Source organism: Humulus lupulus, chromosome 3 (assembly GCF_963169125.1).
Source record: "Humulus lupulus chromosome 3, drHumLupu1.1, whole genome shotgun sequence".
Classification (NCBI taxonomy): domain Eukaryota; kingdom Viridiplantae; phylum Streptophyta; class Magnoliopsida; order Rosales; family Cannabaceae; genus Humulus; species Humulus lupulus.
In genome coordinates this window covers 165221781-165238626 of record NC_084795.1, presented here as the reverse complement: position 1 = coordinate 165238626, position 16846 = coordinate 165221781, and the positions used below count along the sequence as shown (strand labels likewise).

Genomic DNA, 16846 nt, shown 5'->3' with positions numbered 1-16846 from the left:
CTCTTCCTTTCTTTTATATATATATATTTTATATATGTTAGCATTATTTTTTTTGTATTTATCATGTTCGAGGTCCTTTGGAACCCATGCAAAAGGGGGTTCGATAGGTCTCTCTTTGGTGCACCTTGATTGTATCTATAAGGATATGTTGACTCCTTGGGTTCTAGTTATCCTTTTATATATTTTTGTGCGCACTTATTATTTCTTGTGAGAAGCGTCCTTCTCGTCATTAGGCATAATACTATTTTTGCAAGCGTCTTCTATGAGACCTTTTTTGCAAGTGTCTACTTCGAGACCCTTTTTGCAAGAGGCTACTTTGAGACCCTTCTTGCGAGCGTCTACTTTGAGACCCTTTTTGTGGGCGTCTACTTTGCGACCCTTTTTTGGAAGTGTCTACTTGGAGACCCTTTTTGTAAGCGTCTACTTTGAGACCCTTTTTGTAAGCGTCTACCTTGAGACCCTTTTTGTAAGAGTCTACTTTGAAACACTATTTGCAGTTTTTGAGGTGATCTCCCTTCGGGTTGGGACTTTTATGGCTAGATTGTCCTAGTTCAATTTTAAACTTGGTCTGTGACCCCTCTAACACGACATCCCTTTCTATATAAAAATCTTCATACGTATTGGTAGTAGGGCGATTGGAGGAAGGTTCGCTTTCTTCAACATACAAGTTCTTATGGCTCTCTTCCACACGTATGTACTTTTGTGCTCTCTCGAAGAAATCATCTAAATTTGAAACTTCTCTTTTGAGCATGTTACTCCATAACTTGCTTCTTGGACGAACTCCGACTATAATAGCCATCTTGAGCTCCGCTTTAGTTAAACTTCCCACCTTTGTTGCTTCCATATTGAACCTGTGGATATAGTTCTTCAGACTTTCATTCTCGCCTTGTTTTATGTTAGCGAGGCTGGTATTTGGCATGACGTAATCACAGGCTGCATGGTGTTGTTGAAGAAATTCATCAGAGAATTGTTGATATGACTTGATTGTTCCTGGCCTTAATCTCTTGAACCACTTGTACGCCACTCCTTTGAGCGTAACGACAAAGCAATGGCAATTTACCCTGTTGTTGACTCCCCTTAACCTCATTAAGTTATTGAAGGAGTCTAAGTGATACTTTGGGTCTGTAGTACCCTCGTACGGAGTCATGTGAGGCTCTCTGAAGCCGGTGGGCATTTGCTCAGACTGGATCTCCCTTATGAAGGGTGAATCACGGTCAAATTCTTCGTCATCTTTGTGCCCCCCAAGTGCAGTGGTAACCTTACCTCGAGGGCTTTTCCTTCTGGTGTCTAGTCCCCTCCTCTTTTTGCTTGAGGAGTCTCGTGGGTCCTCAGACTGAACCCTTGCTTTGGTTGTGTTCCTCAGGGGAGTTTTACTGGTGGAAAGTCGAGTTCTCCCGTCATCTACGAGGATAGTGTTTTCCCCTTTTTCATGCTCCTTCCCTTTATGCTTAGGAATGGGTATGCTTGACTTTCCTTACAGTAGGCCGTTTAAGATCTCCTGCATGTTTTCTATCGTGGTTTCCAGCCTTCGAGTATTTTTATGTAACTCGTGAATCTCGTCCTCGTAGAAGCGAGCCCTTAAGCTGGACCTTACCAATCGTACCCCGGGATCCTTGCCTGGCCTGTGTGTCGATGGACCTGAGTCTTGGTGGCCTGAGCGTGGTGCCACTGGGGGCCGGTGAAGTGGATGCACTGGTGGCTCTGAATGATCTCCATCGGGTCGGATAGCCAGGGACGATGCTTCTTTCTCCTCCCTTGGGGGAAGAGGTTCCTTCAATCTACCTCATTGCTTAGGCGGAGGGGGGTCTCCCTTGGAAGCCCTCCGCTCTACTCCGTCCCGGCGAACCTCATCATCTTGTACTTACCGTAAGCGTTTTGAACGCCTTAGCATCTTTCTTTCTTGGAAGTGATGAAAGAACGTTGGCTTGATGCTTTTTCTTCCCACAGACGGCGCCAAACTATTGACGGTGAAATCTCGTCAACGAAATTAGATCGGAAAACTCAAAGGTAAGTATGTGATGTTTAGATAAGAACTTAGAATGCACTTATGGAAGGATAAACACAGATCAACAATGGAGTAAAAAATGTATATTGCTTAATAGCCTTAGCATACAATGAATTTTCCAACCCCTTATTTTGAGGGGTCCAGATCCCTTTATAGCTGAGCTCTAATGGCCCCTTATACATGCTGGTCCCTTGGGACAAAATAGTACAAGAGTACACTGTCAGGGTAGTTGAACAGGTGGTAGTGGTGTTGGAGGAGTGGTGGTCAGCTCCAGTATGTGTCAGAGGTCTGCAAAAGTGCTCCCGCCTTGGTGCCCTATTATGCCTCCACTACTTGTCGGGTACAGACCTCACAAGCATGGTGAGGGAGTCCTTATCATGTACCATTCTTATACTACCACTACCTGTCTGGTGGGGACACTGTATCCGTACTCTAACTCCTCTAGGTTTGTAGGTACATTCCATACTCATGCGTGTACCCTGCCCCTAGTGGATGTTTTCACCTTCTGAAGGTGTGCTTGTCGATCTAGCCCCTTTATGTCTATCTAAGCATCAGATTGCTTATTGATGGGAAAGGATACGTATGGGAGGAAAAATTTGGCGGTTGGGTTAAAGGGGCTAGGTGTGAGAGGTCCCATGGGATGCCCAGGCACGAGTCCAAGGTGAGGCCATCTCTCGTGAGACTCCTAAGGGTGTCCCTGGCATGCGTGGGTGCGAGGCTCTGATGTGCGGGTGCTCCTGGTGGTGTCGTGTGGCGTGCGCGGGTCCCTTGAGTGTGCGAGGCGCGAAGCCCTTGGCCTCGCTATGCGAGGTTGTATGTTGGTACGAGCCTTCGGCGTGATGCGAGGCTCTGCATGGTGCGAGCCCCTCGGGTGTGCGAGGCGCGAGTGCGCATGGACGAGGCGAGATGGTGTCTTGCTGTGCGAGGCTCGGGTGTGCATGGACGAGGCAAGACAAGGTCTCGCTGTGCTAGGCTTGGGTGCGCATGGACGAGGTGAGATGAGGTCTCGTGTGCGAGGCTCGGGTATGCATGGATGAGGCGAGATGGGGTCTCGCGTGTGAGGCTCGGGTGCACATGGATGAGGCGATACGGGGTCTCGCGTGCGAGGCTCGGGTGAGCATGAATGATGTGATACGGGGTCTCGCGTGCAAGGCTTGGGTGCGCATGGACGAGGCAAGACAGGGTCTCGCGTGCGAGGCTCGGGTGCGCATGGATGAGGCGAGACGGGGTCTCGCGTGTGAGGCTTGGGTGCACATGGACAAGGCGAGATGGGGTCTTGCTGTACGAGGCTCAGGTGTGCAGCCGAGTTGCGAGACGCGCGCAGGTCGTGGGCAGCCTTGCATAGCGAGGCCCTCGTGGCCTTGGCAGGTACTTGTGCATGTCGGGCAGCCTCGCATGGCAAGGCCCTCGAGTCTCTTAGGGCATCTTCACTAAGGCCTGCGTGGGGCAAAATATTGGGTTGCTTGGTTTGCTCGAGGCTAATGAGGGTAAACCTCAATTTTTTCTTGGTGGATTTTTGGCATCCACAAGGGGTCTCGGAGTAAGTATCTCCCATTTATTGAGTTGTCATATAAAAACAGTTATCAATCAACGATTGGGGGTAGATCCATATGAGATGTTATATGGAAGAAGGTGTAGATCGCCTGGAGTTGGTTCAGAAGACTAATGAAGCTATTGAGAAGATTCGAGCTCGAATGATCGCTTCGCAGAGTAGATAGAGAAGCTACGCTGATCCCAAGCATTGGGGTGTGCAGTTCCAGGTGGAAGACCACATGTTTCTGCGGGTCTCACCACTGTGAGGGGTGAGAAGGTTTGGGAAAAAGGGCAAGCTGAGCCCTAGATTCATAGGACCTTTTGAGATTTTGGAGAGGATCGGACAGGTGGCCTACAGATTGGCACTGCCACCATTGCTATCAGGGGTCCACGACGTATTCCACATTTCTATGCTTTAGAAGTACGTCTCAGATACAACTCATGTGTTAAGTATGAGGATTTGGAGTTGCAGACAGATTTTTCATATGAGGAGCAACCGGTTCAGGTCCTAGATAGGAAAGACAATGTAACGACCCAAAATCGCTATTAAGGCTTAAGGGCCTTGAGTAGTGTGCCTGGAGGGCATAATGGATTTTATGTTTGATTTTAATGAGTAAAATGCATGATTATGATTTAAAGCATGTTATATGACTATTTGACTATTTGAGATGCATGACTATGTGTATTAGTATGCATGTAGGCCCTGATTGTGTTAGAAGGGCATAATTGTAATTTTGGCCATTTTGGGCATAACTGTATTGATTGGGTTAAGCCTGGGGGTATAAGCAGGAAATTTAGAGAATATATTGAGGTTAATTTTGATAATGAGGAATACATATTTGGTGATTTATCAGGTATTGGGAAGCAAGCGGGAAAATATTAGAAACACTTGAGGAATTAGCAGGAATTGGGTATAATGACTAAAATGGCCCTATGTGGACAAAAAGGGTTTAGAATTTATAGGGAGGGCATTTTAGTCATTAGAATTCTTAGAGATAGATTAAATGAGGCTTTATATAGTGAGTGGGATTGTTAGAGAGTGTGAGAAATCTGAAGGAAAAGAAAGAGAAAAGGAAGAAAATGAAAAGAGAGAAAAGCATAGGGTTTTCCAAAAGGGGCGGTTTGAGGATTCTAGCACCATTTCCTCTTCAATTTTCTTGAAGCAAAGCTCAGTGGAGAGCTAGGATAGACTGAGCATCAAGGATCCTAAGCTAGGCTTGATGATTGGCAAGGGATTAGCAAGAACACATCAATGTTTGAGGTAAGCTTTTAGAGTTTTCAGTTTTTGGGTTTTGACTGGTTTGGGCTGTGTATCTAAGCTGAATTGATGGGAACTTTAGGGGGGTTCAGGCCAAGCCTTGAGAAGAGCAAGCTAAGGAGGTCTAGGGTTTAACTCAAGGTCGAAATTGCATCAACGGTGTGCGCTAAGGCTCGAGTGGGATCGTGCTGAAGGAGTCAAGTGATCGAAGCTATCGAATTGAAAGGTAAGAAAACTATAGCACCCATAGGACAGGTCATGGGCCCATAGTGTGATTGCAGGGCACGACCCTATATTGCATTACATGTTAGGGTGCAGACTTGATTGAATTGATATATGTTCAAAGGTTATTTGAGTTAGACTATCTGTGATTATAGTTGAATGAAACGGCGAGGAGCCGAGAACGGCAATGGAGCCGAGAACGGCGAAAGGCCGAGAATGGCAGTGGGGCCGGAAGTACCACTTAGCACGTGAAGTGCTTGTAGTCAGGGTGGGACCCCCATGGATACATGTGATATCCTTACGGTGAGGACCGAGACCCCAGGCTTTGGTAAGGCTTTTGGAGCGGCATGGCCGAGTCTCTTAAGTCTAATGGTTGACCTGTTTATCTGTGGACTATCTGATATGATTAACTGTATAATTTGCATATGTTATGAAATGCATGAGTTTTCTTGCTGGGCTTCGGCTCACGGGTGCTCTATGTTGCAGGTAAGGGCAAAGATTGAGTCGACCAGCCATGAGTACGGAGAGCATGAAGCGACGCGTACATGTTTGGCCTGCCCGACTGCTTTGGTTGGGGGTATTTTCGAGAAATGGCTGTAATAACCTGTGATTTTAATAACGGATCAACTGTAAACTTATTTTAAGTTGTAAATAGTTTTCAAACCTTATTTTGGGATCACAAATGTTAAATACTAGAAGTTTTCAATGAAACCACACATTTTTAAAGATTACAGCCTTAACTTTTGCTTAGTCACACTTTTGTTTTAAAAACCTCAGTTAGCGAGTTCATTGCACATTGTTTTGTCTTAAAACTCACTTGGTAACGGCTCTAAGGAAGTAGGGCGTTACAGACAAGGTTCTACGGAACAAGGCGATTCCTCTTATCAAAGTGTTATAGAGGAATAGCAAGGTCGAGGAAGTGACCTGGGAGCTTGAGACAGCGATGCGGGATCAGTATCCTGAGTTATTCAGGAAAATTTCAAGGATGAAATTATCAGTAGGAGGGGATAGTTGTAACGACCCAAAATTGCTAATAGGGCTTAGGACCTTGGTTAGTGTGCCGAGAAGGCATAATTGGTTTATATGCATGTTTATGAGTATTAGATATGCATGTGGGCCCTTTATAGCTTATAAGGGCATACTAGTAATTTTGGCCCGTTAAGGGCATAAATGTGGTTTTATGTGATATATGGTTGAGCCCGCATTATTATGTGGATATATGTTTGCAGTATATGGCTCGAGACTATCCTACTGAGCGGATTAGCAAAATAGTCACAACGGGGTTTAAAATACCCAGCTCGGGGGAGCCTGGGGATATTTTTGGAATTTAGAGAATATTTTGGGATTTAATAGATATCGAATAAGTATGTTGTAATTAATTGGACATGACAGGGTTAATTGGTTAATAGTAGAAATACTTGAGGAATTAGCGGGAATTGGGAGCAGAATGACCATTTTACCCCTAGAGACAACTAGAGGACTAATAAGCTTGAAGGGGCAAAATAGTCTTTTGAGGGGTAGGATATACTCAGAAGGCTTAGGAAATAAACTAGAAAGTAATAGAAACTCACAACTCTCTCTCATCTCTCTCACCCACGGTTTCTCCCTCACTCCCTCTTGTGATTGAAGCTTGAGTTGTTGAAGAAAAGGGCTGGGACTTAGAGCCTAAGGATTGAAGATTGAGGCTAGAAAGGGACAAGGAACAACTAGGGGATCCAAGCCACAACTGAGGTAAGAACCATGTCTTGTTTGCCGAGAATTTTGGTTGTTGGGGTGGAATTAAGCTTTATATTGGGGGATGAATTACTACTGAGTTGGGGTAGTAGTTTCAGTAGGATTGTTAAGGTTTTGTGTTTAAACTATGTGATTAAAAGTCCTAAACTCGTAGCTAAGCTTGATTTTTGGTTGGGGGGCTTGTTAAGTTTGAATTGTGGAAATTTGGTTGGGAAGAATGTTGAGGAAAATCCAAAAAATTCTGGGTAGGGGGGGGGGGGGCGTCGCGACCAGCATGCCTAGAACCCTAGGGGGCAAGTTGCGGCCCGCCTCCCCCAGATGCATGGGGTTTTGTCTCTGTCTTCGGGGTGCGCCGCGACCCTTAGGGCCAGGTCCCAGCCCGCCTGGGGGATTTCGGCCTAGGTTGGTTTTTGGGATTACTAAGGCTCGGGGGTTCGAACCTAAACGCTTGGGACGATTTCTACTACCCGGTTTAGTAGAAATCGAGGTCCCGTAGCTATCTAATGTTTCCTAAGTATTTATTTGAGTTTAAAATTGATGAATGCCCATTGATAGTGTGACTAGGTTTATCGCTAATGCTCAGGACTGAGGATTGTGCTCAGGACCGTTTTGTATTCTGCGCTCAGGATTCGAGGTAAGAAAACTGCACCCTTGTGTGGTTGAGAACGGGACTGAGGTTCCCAATTATTGATTGCTTGTACTGTGTATTTGTAAGATTGGTGTGATATAAGAGAATGAACGGCCTAAGAGAGCCGAGGCCAGTAAGATCAACGGGGGGCTCAGCCTAAGTGTGCCAACCCTGAATATTTGTGGACTTGAAATTATGTGCTTATCATTGATTAGTTGAATGTTTGTACTCTGTTTTGTGGTTGAATTGTCTGAGTTAAGCTTGATCAAATACTGTTATTGCTACATGTATATGCTTCCTTCTTTGGTTTTCTTGCTGAGCCTTGGCTCACGTGTAACGCCCTACCTCCTTAGAGCCGTTACTAAGTGAGTTTAAAATGTGCAATTAACTAGCGAATCGAGGTTTTAGGTTAAAAGTGTAGCTAAACTGTAATAAAAGTCATATAATTTGAAAATGTAGTCATTCACTGAAATTATAAAGCGTTATACATTTGGGATCACAAAATACTGTTTAGAAATATTTACAACTCAAAATAAGATTAAAGTCGACTAAACGACAAAATTCAGTCTAATACAAAACATCTCCCAAAAGTACCCCTGGTCGTGGCAGCCAAGCAAGCCGAACATGTACAAACCACTTCACGCTCTCCATACTCATGGTTGATCGACATTTCCCTTGCTCTTACATGCACCATAGAGCACCCGTGAGTCAAATCCCAGCAAGAAAACTCCACACAAGCAATCAACATATGCATATCTATCATTCACTACAACAAATTCCCCTTTCCACAACACATGAATATAAGCTTTTTCAAAAAGTATTATAATAAGTCATATTAGAAACAAAAACGGTAAAATTGGATTTCTGAAAATGAAAGGTAGGATTAAAAATTTTAAGCGGCAATTGAAAAAAAATTCGTTATCTCTCCTCATTCTTTTCTCTCGCCAAAAACACTTTGCGCGATAGCTTCTCCATCGCACAATTCAACGTCCATCTCCATCATAGCCTTTGTTTCTCTTCTCTCCCATAATTTGACAAATTGACCTTCCTTATCTTCTCTATCTAGATATACACTACTTTAAAGCTTCGATTGAGATATGTAATGTCGATTGAGCTAGAGATTCGCAGAGAGAAAGATTAAGGGCTAAAAATGATAAAAATTTAGAAGGTAAGGTAAGCTAAGCATTTTTTTTCATCAATTTTCTTTTCCAAAACCCCTCATTTATATGGGTGGGTTGTTCTGTACAGAGAAAATATCATATTTATAATTTTTAGTCATTATATTTTGGATTTTTTTTTTGCTCAATCTCAAGATGAAGCTTAGCTCAAAGTCTCACTTTGAATCTTTCTAAATTTGTCTTATTTATTCCAGTAAAAAAACTCGTGACACATCCTTGGCACTAAAGTGATGGACAAAAACAAGCAATTGATTATTTTCTCTTTGGGTAAGCTATAATTCTCTCTCACTATCTATAATTTTGTGAATTTTAATTATTAGCATATTTATTCAATTGATCTTTCTTGTTTACATAATGCACTCGATGTGTTTGTGAAAAATTCCCTGAGGGTAGCAAGCATAGTGAAATCTACATATATGTTTGTTTACATAATGCACTCAATGTGTTGAATCTTAAAAAGCTATGTTTTTTAATTTTTTATTTATTTTGTCTTATATATTTTTTTCAGCAATTTGATGCTGGTGGAAAACTATTGCATAAATTGGATACTAAGCTTGCAGTTAGCTCTTATGGGGAGGATGAACTCGCCAGCCTTATTCAAATGTAAGGTTATATCAAACCTCGTTAGTTTATTAATAATCAAAACAAACTATGTGATGTTTTGAAGAAAGAGAAAGAGAAAATTGATTAGAAAAATGGCCATCCTTGTAGAGATAAAAGGATATGAGTGTTCTTTGGACACAATACTAGTTTCATTTTTGGAGAACAAAAGCTTTCTGCAAAGGTTTTCTTTCCCCAAATACCAACAAGAAACCGTAAATATTAATGATTGAATGTCATATTTGTTTATTGATTTTTCATATAATGAGCTTACTTTTGTCACATTATCTATAGATTATACATTAAACAACCTCCATCAACAGTCTCTGGATATGATGATGAGGTGGAATGGGCAGAATACAAAATCAAAGAAACTAATATGTTTACTGTAGACAAATATCAACAGGTGAGGTTTTCCAATACTTCAGAGATGTAGATTTCACTTTATAATTGGGTGCTTTTCCATGGAGATATAGCTTATAGCATATTTATTTTATCGCTAGCATAGTATGGGAGTTTGAGTTTCTGCATTTTCCCTCTTGTCATGCATGGTTTAAACCCATGATGAGGGTAGCTCCATAGTTTTCTGCCATGAGGTTTGGGGTTTTAACCCATCAATTCCTTCTAAAGATTTCATTGTCTAGAAAATGTGTAGATTGTCTTGAACTTCTTAATTTTACTTTGATATGCAAAAGCATGATGGTTATCCCTTAGGGTCAATGGTTGACTTTGCAAGCGACGCAAATGGGTCTCCGGTTTTAGCTGTTAGTAGCTTGGTGTTTCATTCAAAGGTTTCACTTCTCACTTTGAATGTTTATTATTTTATTTCTTTAAATTTGAGTAACTTTAAAGCGGCACTCTACGATGATCATTTTTTTTTTTGAAATTGCAAGAGCATGTTTTGTACAGTTACCTGAAGCGTATGTGGATTCTAATTAGAGGAAATAGTCTAAATACAATAGTTCATTGTTCAAAATGTAAAAAGTGCAAATTACTATGACCAAAATTATTTATAGAACCTAACTGCAAAATTTGGAAAGCTACACCAAAATCCATGATTTTCAAGATAAGGCACTCTTAACTTCATTGGTGGTCAATTGATGATATAGATATATAGGCCTGATTGCTAGGATAATGTCAATCCCATAATTTTATCTCTCGTATATGGGGTTATCTTGCTTCATTAATACAACTATAATTGACGATTCCGTATAACATTTGTTGACTTTTTTTAGATATTCACAAGAAAGAAGACTCATGAATGTAGGAATTTCTCTCTTAATTTGAAGTTGTTTGCTTTCAACCACTGTTTAAGATGAATCACCCTGCATATGGTTGACATTTGTCATATATATACCAGTGTTTACTAGATCAATTTTTCTGAGAATTTTTGCTCTTTTTCTTTATTTAGTTCAATTAGTTTTCTTCTCAATGCCTTTTTTTATTCTTTGTCATAGGACTTAGCAGCTAATGGTAAGTGTTCATTGCTTATGGCTAGAGATCCTAAGGATAGGATAGATTTAGTGATAACTCTGCATGGTGATGCTATTCCTGTAAGTACTATATTATGCCCCTCTTTCTCTATACATATGTATGTATGCATGTATGTATATATATATTTATATATATTCGTATAAAAATGTTATTGTCTAAAGGGGTTATTATTTAAAATAACAAGACTAAGACTTGTGGATGCAAAAAATCCACCACAGAAAAAATCTCTAGTCCCTGGTTGGAACACAGGGAAAAAGGTCACTTAGTCATGCTATTGGGCACGAGCCTGTAGGAATTTTTGAATATAGGAGATTGTCTCATGAGAAACAACATGTTATGAGCCATAAGGTTTGGCCCTGCTAAGCTAAGGGGCAAGAATGAATACTGCAAGAGGATAGGTGCACAAGGCCCTCACATAGTGAGGTCCGACGTGCCCGCGTGAGGTTGACATGCTCATGGGTCAAGATGCACTCACACGCATAAACGCTGCCAAAGACACCCGAGACATACACCTATCTGCATGCAAAGGGCACCAAGTACCCAGGCACCTCGCGAGACACCCCGGCTCGTGGGCCTATCACCCACATCTCTCGAAGAGGCACCTGGGGTGCTGCGGGTGTCTCGCGCCAATGACCCACGAGCCCACCTTGCACCTCACGAGGAATAGTCTCGCATCCAGAGGCATGCCGCGCGCCAAGGGTGTCACACGCCCATGCGTCTCGCGCAAGAGGCGCACCTCGCGCCTGGCGCCTTGCCCCAAGCCTCGCACAGCGAGGCCATGTGTCTCGCGTAAGAGGTGCACCTCGCGCCTGGCGTCTCGCCCCCAAGCCTCGACAGCGAGGCCATGCGTCTCGCGCAAGAGGTGCACCTCACGCTTGGCGTCTCGCCCCCAAGCCTCGCACAGCGAGGCCATGCGTCTCGCGCAAGAGGCGCACCTCGCACCTGGCGCCTCGCCCCCAAGCCTCGCACAGTGAGGCCATGTGTCTCGCACAAGAGGCGCACCTCGTGCCTGGCGTCTTGACCCCAAGCCTCGCACAACAAGGCCATGCGTCTCGTGCCACCAGCCTCGCGCACTTGGGCATAAAGGCCTCGCGCACCCATGTGCAAGGGCCTCACGCACCTTTGGTCCTGCGGCCCCCTAAGGCGTCTCGCGCCACCAGCCTCGCGCACCTTTGCATCAAGGCCTCGTTCACCCATGTGCAAGGGCCTCACACCACCATGGTCCCATGGTCCCGTGGTCCCCTAAGGTGCCACACACCAACATAACCAACAAATACAAAGTACCCGTATGTGTACGGGTGTAGGACGTACGACCATGAGGAGGACAAAAGCGTGACCCTGACATCTACATCACGCAGGTAGTGGAGGTACATATTTGTATAGAGAGTGGTAACATTATGTGCACGCCTCTGACCACGTACCAGGCCGACACCATGACCTTCTGCTCCACCACGACTTGTGCCACTACCCAGACAATGTACCTATGTAAAGTCTTGTCCCCTGGGACCACAATGTATAAGGAACCATTAGAGCTCCAGTATAAATAGATCATTACCCATCCAGAATAGGGGTTGGAAAATTCATTGTAAGCTGAAGCTATTAAGCAATATACAGTTTTTACTCCATTGTTTATCTGTGTTTATCCTTCCATAAGTCCATTCTAAGTTCTCATCTGAATATCACTTGACTCACCTTTGAGTTTTCTGATATAATTTCGTTGACGAGATTTCACCGTCAACAATACTATCCTCAACAATTTAATAGGTCTCTGAAATTGATAAAGCATCTGTTCGCAATGCATATTTGGCGAGGCATCCCAATGCATTTTGGGTAACTTATGCTCCCTTGTTCTCAAGAATAATTAACATTTTGTCACACCATATGTTGTGAAAATTTGTATACTCAAATCATTAAATCACTACTCACAACTGAAGGTTGACTTTGGCGACTTTCAATTCCTGCGCATTCAACCAAAAGTGGTGAGATATGTGTTATATTATTTTATAATATAATGTAATATTATATTATTTTATAATATAATGTTTTAGATTAAATAAATGTGACATAGAGTGTCACATATTGTAACATATAATAGAGAGTTACATTATTTGGATATATGTGAAATATCCAAACATGTAACATATTTGGTGTTACAAATTCATCACAAATTTGTAACTCCTAAAATATCACCCATTATTGTGTAGATTTGTTGTTACACAATATTGAGATGAATTTCTTAAAGCCATATGAGAAATGGCTGATAGAGATGTGATTTTAACTCCCATATTGTGTATGGAAGTTACAAAATCAAGTGGGAATAAATTGGAACGTTTTTGGAAAAAACTGAAAAAATGTGTTGCTGAAATTGACTGAGGGTCGCGGCACCTGGAACAAGCGCCGCGGCCCTTATGGCTGAAAGCTTCATATAATTTCGGTTTTTATCCAATTTTGAACGATTCCAACAGCCAAGTAACTCCCAAGTCTCTATTTTAATTCCATAAAACACCCAATTAATCATTGGTAACAGCCATGGGGTTGGTGGAATTTGAAATTCAAAGGGTGTCTCTAAACTCTATAAATAGGAGCCTAATGCTCACTTGTAAGGCACACCATTTTTATATCCACTAGAGCACTTGGCTAGAAACACCTTGAGGCTTGATTATTCCAGAAAGCATTTCCAAAAATCTGAGAGAGATCCCTTAGTGCTTGAGTTAGGGGGAAATAAGCTTTTGGACAAAGGTTTTAAACCTTGTTCAAGTTGGTGATCCCCAATCCTCTTCACTTAGGTTTTGTAAGTGAGAGTTTGTTTGTGGTTTATGTTCTTCCTTTTATTCTATTGTTCTTCTTCTTATTCTCTTGTTTTATTTACTTGTATATTTTTGTTTAAGAGTTGTAATCTCTTCATTTGGTCCAAACACTTTATTTTATTTGTAACTTTTGTTTTGAGTTGTATTTTACTATTCTCTTCTTCTTCATCATCTTCTTCATTTCCTTTTTTTTATTTGTATTTTCAGTTATAGAGTTGTAACACTTTATTTAATCAATCTTGTCCATTGTAATATTTTGCATAGAGTTGTAACATTATCTTACCATTTCCATTAAGGCAATATTATTTTTCCTAACATTCAAAAGCTTATCCCTTTTTGTTTCAATGGAAGGGGAGACAATCAAAATCATGAACCAAGACCTAGTGAGATTGGATAGGTTTGATGGATCCAATTTTACTAGGTGGCAAGACAAGGTGAGGTTTCTTTTAACCACTCTCAAAATCGCCTACATCCTTGAGTCTTCCTTGTCACCTCTAGCCGAGCCATCCGACAAAGACACTCCCGTAGAGGTGGAGAAGAGAAGGAAGAGGGAGGAGGACAATCTTCTTTGTAGGGGTCATATCCTCAACGCCCTATCCGATAGGCTCTATGACCTCTACACCGAGACCAAATCGGCCAAGGAGATATGGGATGCACTTGAGAAAAAGTTTAAGGCGGAAGAGGAAGGTACCAAAAAGTTTTTGGTATCTCAATACTTCGATTTCAAATTTTTTGGTGATAAACCTATTCTTCCTCAAATTCATGAATTGCAAATTATTGTTAATAAATTGAAAGTGTTAAAGATTGAGCTTCCCGAGGCCTTTCAAGTTGGTGCTATAGTGGCTAAATTACCACCAACTTGGAAGAGCTATAGGAAAAGAATCCTTCATAAAAATGAGGATTATTCTTTGGAGGAGATCCAAAAACATATTCGAATCGAAGAGGAATCGATATGTAGAGATAAACTTGTGGAGGGGTCTAATGGAGAGACTTCCAAAGCAAATGCGGTGTCACAACCAAAACATCCCAAAAACAAAGGGAAAAAGGGTAATGAGAAACCTTTGGGTCCAAAAACCAACCCAAACAAGTTTAAGGGTGAGAAAGGTCCTTGCTTTGTGTGTGGGAAAAAGGGTCACTATGCTAGAGAGTGTAGACATAGAAAAGACCAACAAGGACCTAAGGTGAACGCAATTCAAGAGGAAAACATAGTTGCTACCCTTAGTGAGGTGAATGTGGTCCAAGGCAAGGTGAAAGGGTGGTGGTATGACACATGTGCCACCGTCCATGTCACCTATGACAAATCATTGTTCAAGACCTTTGAAGAGTCAAAGGGCAACCATGAGATACAAATGGGCAATGAGGGCAAATCCAAGGTACTTGGCAAATGTACTATTGATGTCTACTTCACCTCTGGCAAGAAAGTTACATTAGTGAATGTACTTTATGTTCCCGAAATGAGTAGAAACTTGGTAAGTGGTGATTTGCTTGGCAAGCCCGGCATTAAAGCTGTTTTTGAGTCCGGTAAACTTATACTTACCAAATCAAATTTATTTTTGGGAAAGGGGTACTCTTGTGAGGGTATGGTTAAATTGTGCACCAATGATGTAACTTTCAATGTTATCAATAAAAATGCTAATTCCGCCTATATTGTTGAGTATGATTCTTTATTTTTGTGGCATCTTAGACTATCGCATATAGGTTTTTCAACCATGAAAATAGTAGTAAAATGTGGTATGATTGCATTCAATATTAAAAACTATGGTAAATGTGAAACATGTGTTAAGGCAAAAATGATTAAGAAACCATTTCCTAGTGTAGAAAGATCATCTAATTTACTAGATTTAATCCGTAGTGATCTTTGTGAATTAAATGGTGTTTTAACTAGAGGTGGTAAAAGGTATTTTCTTACTTTTATAGATGATTTTAGTAGATATACCTATGTGTTTCTTTTAAAGCATAAAGATGAGACTTTTGATGCTTTTCAATTGTATAAATTAGAAGTTGAAAACCAACCAAATAAAAAGATTAAGGTGCTAAGAAGTGATAGAGGAGGAGAGTACTTCTCTAATGAATTCAATACATTTTGTGAAGAAAATGGTATAATTCATGAGTGCACTGCACCTTATACACCACAACACAATGGTGTTGCCGAAAGGAAAAATAGGACTTATCTAGAGATGATAAATTCTATGTTGGTGTTTTCTAAGTTGAACTTCAACTTATGGGGTGAAGCGCTTTTAACCGCTTGTCACATTCTTAATCGAATACCGATGAAGAAAAATGAGATATCTCCATATGAGTTATGGAAAGGAAGAAAACCCAACATAGGGTACTTCAAAGTGTGGGGGTGTCTTGCATATTGCAAGAAAACCGAACCTAATAGAACAAAGTTAGGCTCAAGAGCCATAAAGTGTGCTTTTGTTGGTTATGCCAACAATAGTAAAGCTTATAGGCTATTAGACTTAGAGTCTAATATTGTGATTGAATCTAGAGAACTTGAATTCTTTGAGAATATGTTATGTGACAACAATTCTCAAGCTTCAACATCTCTAAAGGAGAATTTGTTATATGAGAATAATTCTCAAGCTTCTACATCCAAAGTTGATTCTCAAGAGGAGAATTCTCAAAAGGATGTAAAACAACCCTTTGAACCTAGAAGAAGTCAAAGGCTTAAAAATCATAAAAGTCTAGTAGTGGATTCTCAACGAATTTCATTCTACATGGTAGAAGGAAATAGAGAGGAAGTCATTAGGAAAATTCCTATTGTACTTCTCGTTGAGGATGATCCTAAGACTTATAAAGAAGCTATGCAATCGAGAGATAGTGCATTTTGGAAAGAAGCCATCAATGATGAGATGGATTCCATTCTTTCCAATAACACTTGGGAATTGGTAGACCTCCCACCGGGGTCTAAGCCAATTGGGTGTAAGTGGGTATTTAGGAGAAAATATCACACTGATGGCACTATCCAAACCTTTAAAGCTAGATTAGTAGCTAAAGGGTTTAGGCAAAAAGAGGGTATCGATTATTTCGATACCTATGCGCCTGTTGCAAGAACAACTTCTATAAGAATTTTGTTCGCTTTAGCTTCTATACACAACTTGTATGTTCATCAAATGGATGTCAAAACAGCATTCCTTAATGGTGACCTCAATGAGGAGGTCTATATGGAACAACCCGAAGGGTTTGTCCTACCAAAATATGAACATAAAGTTTGTAGACTTGTAAAATCCTTATATGGATTGAAACAAGCTCCTAAGCAATGGCATGAGAAATTTGATCAAGCCATCATGTCTAATGGGTTTAGACATAACAATGGAGACAAGTGTTTGTATTCCAAAACTTGTAAGGGATATGTGATCATTGTTTGCTTATATGTGGATGACA

The 16846-nt window shown here is 41.3% G+C and overlaps 1 long non-coding RNA gene across 1 annotated transcript; it reads left to right on the top strand.

Annotated features, from left to right (window-relative positions):
• The first annotated feature begins 10625 nt into the window (after nt 1-10625).
• Nucleotides 10626-12644, top strand: LOC133821436 (uncharacterized). Its single transcript, XR_009887573.1, has 3 exons — nt 10626-10711; nt 12417-12482; nt 12587-12644. It is a non-coding gene; the product is annotated as an uncharacterized LOC133821436 (long non-coding RNA).
• Nucleotides 12645-16846: the final 4202 nt, after the last annotated feature.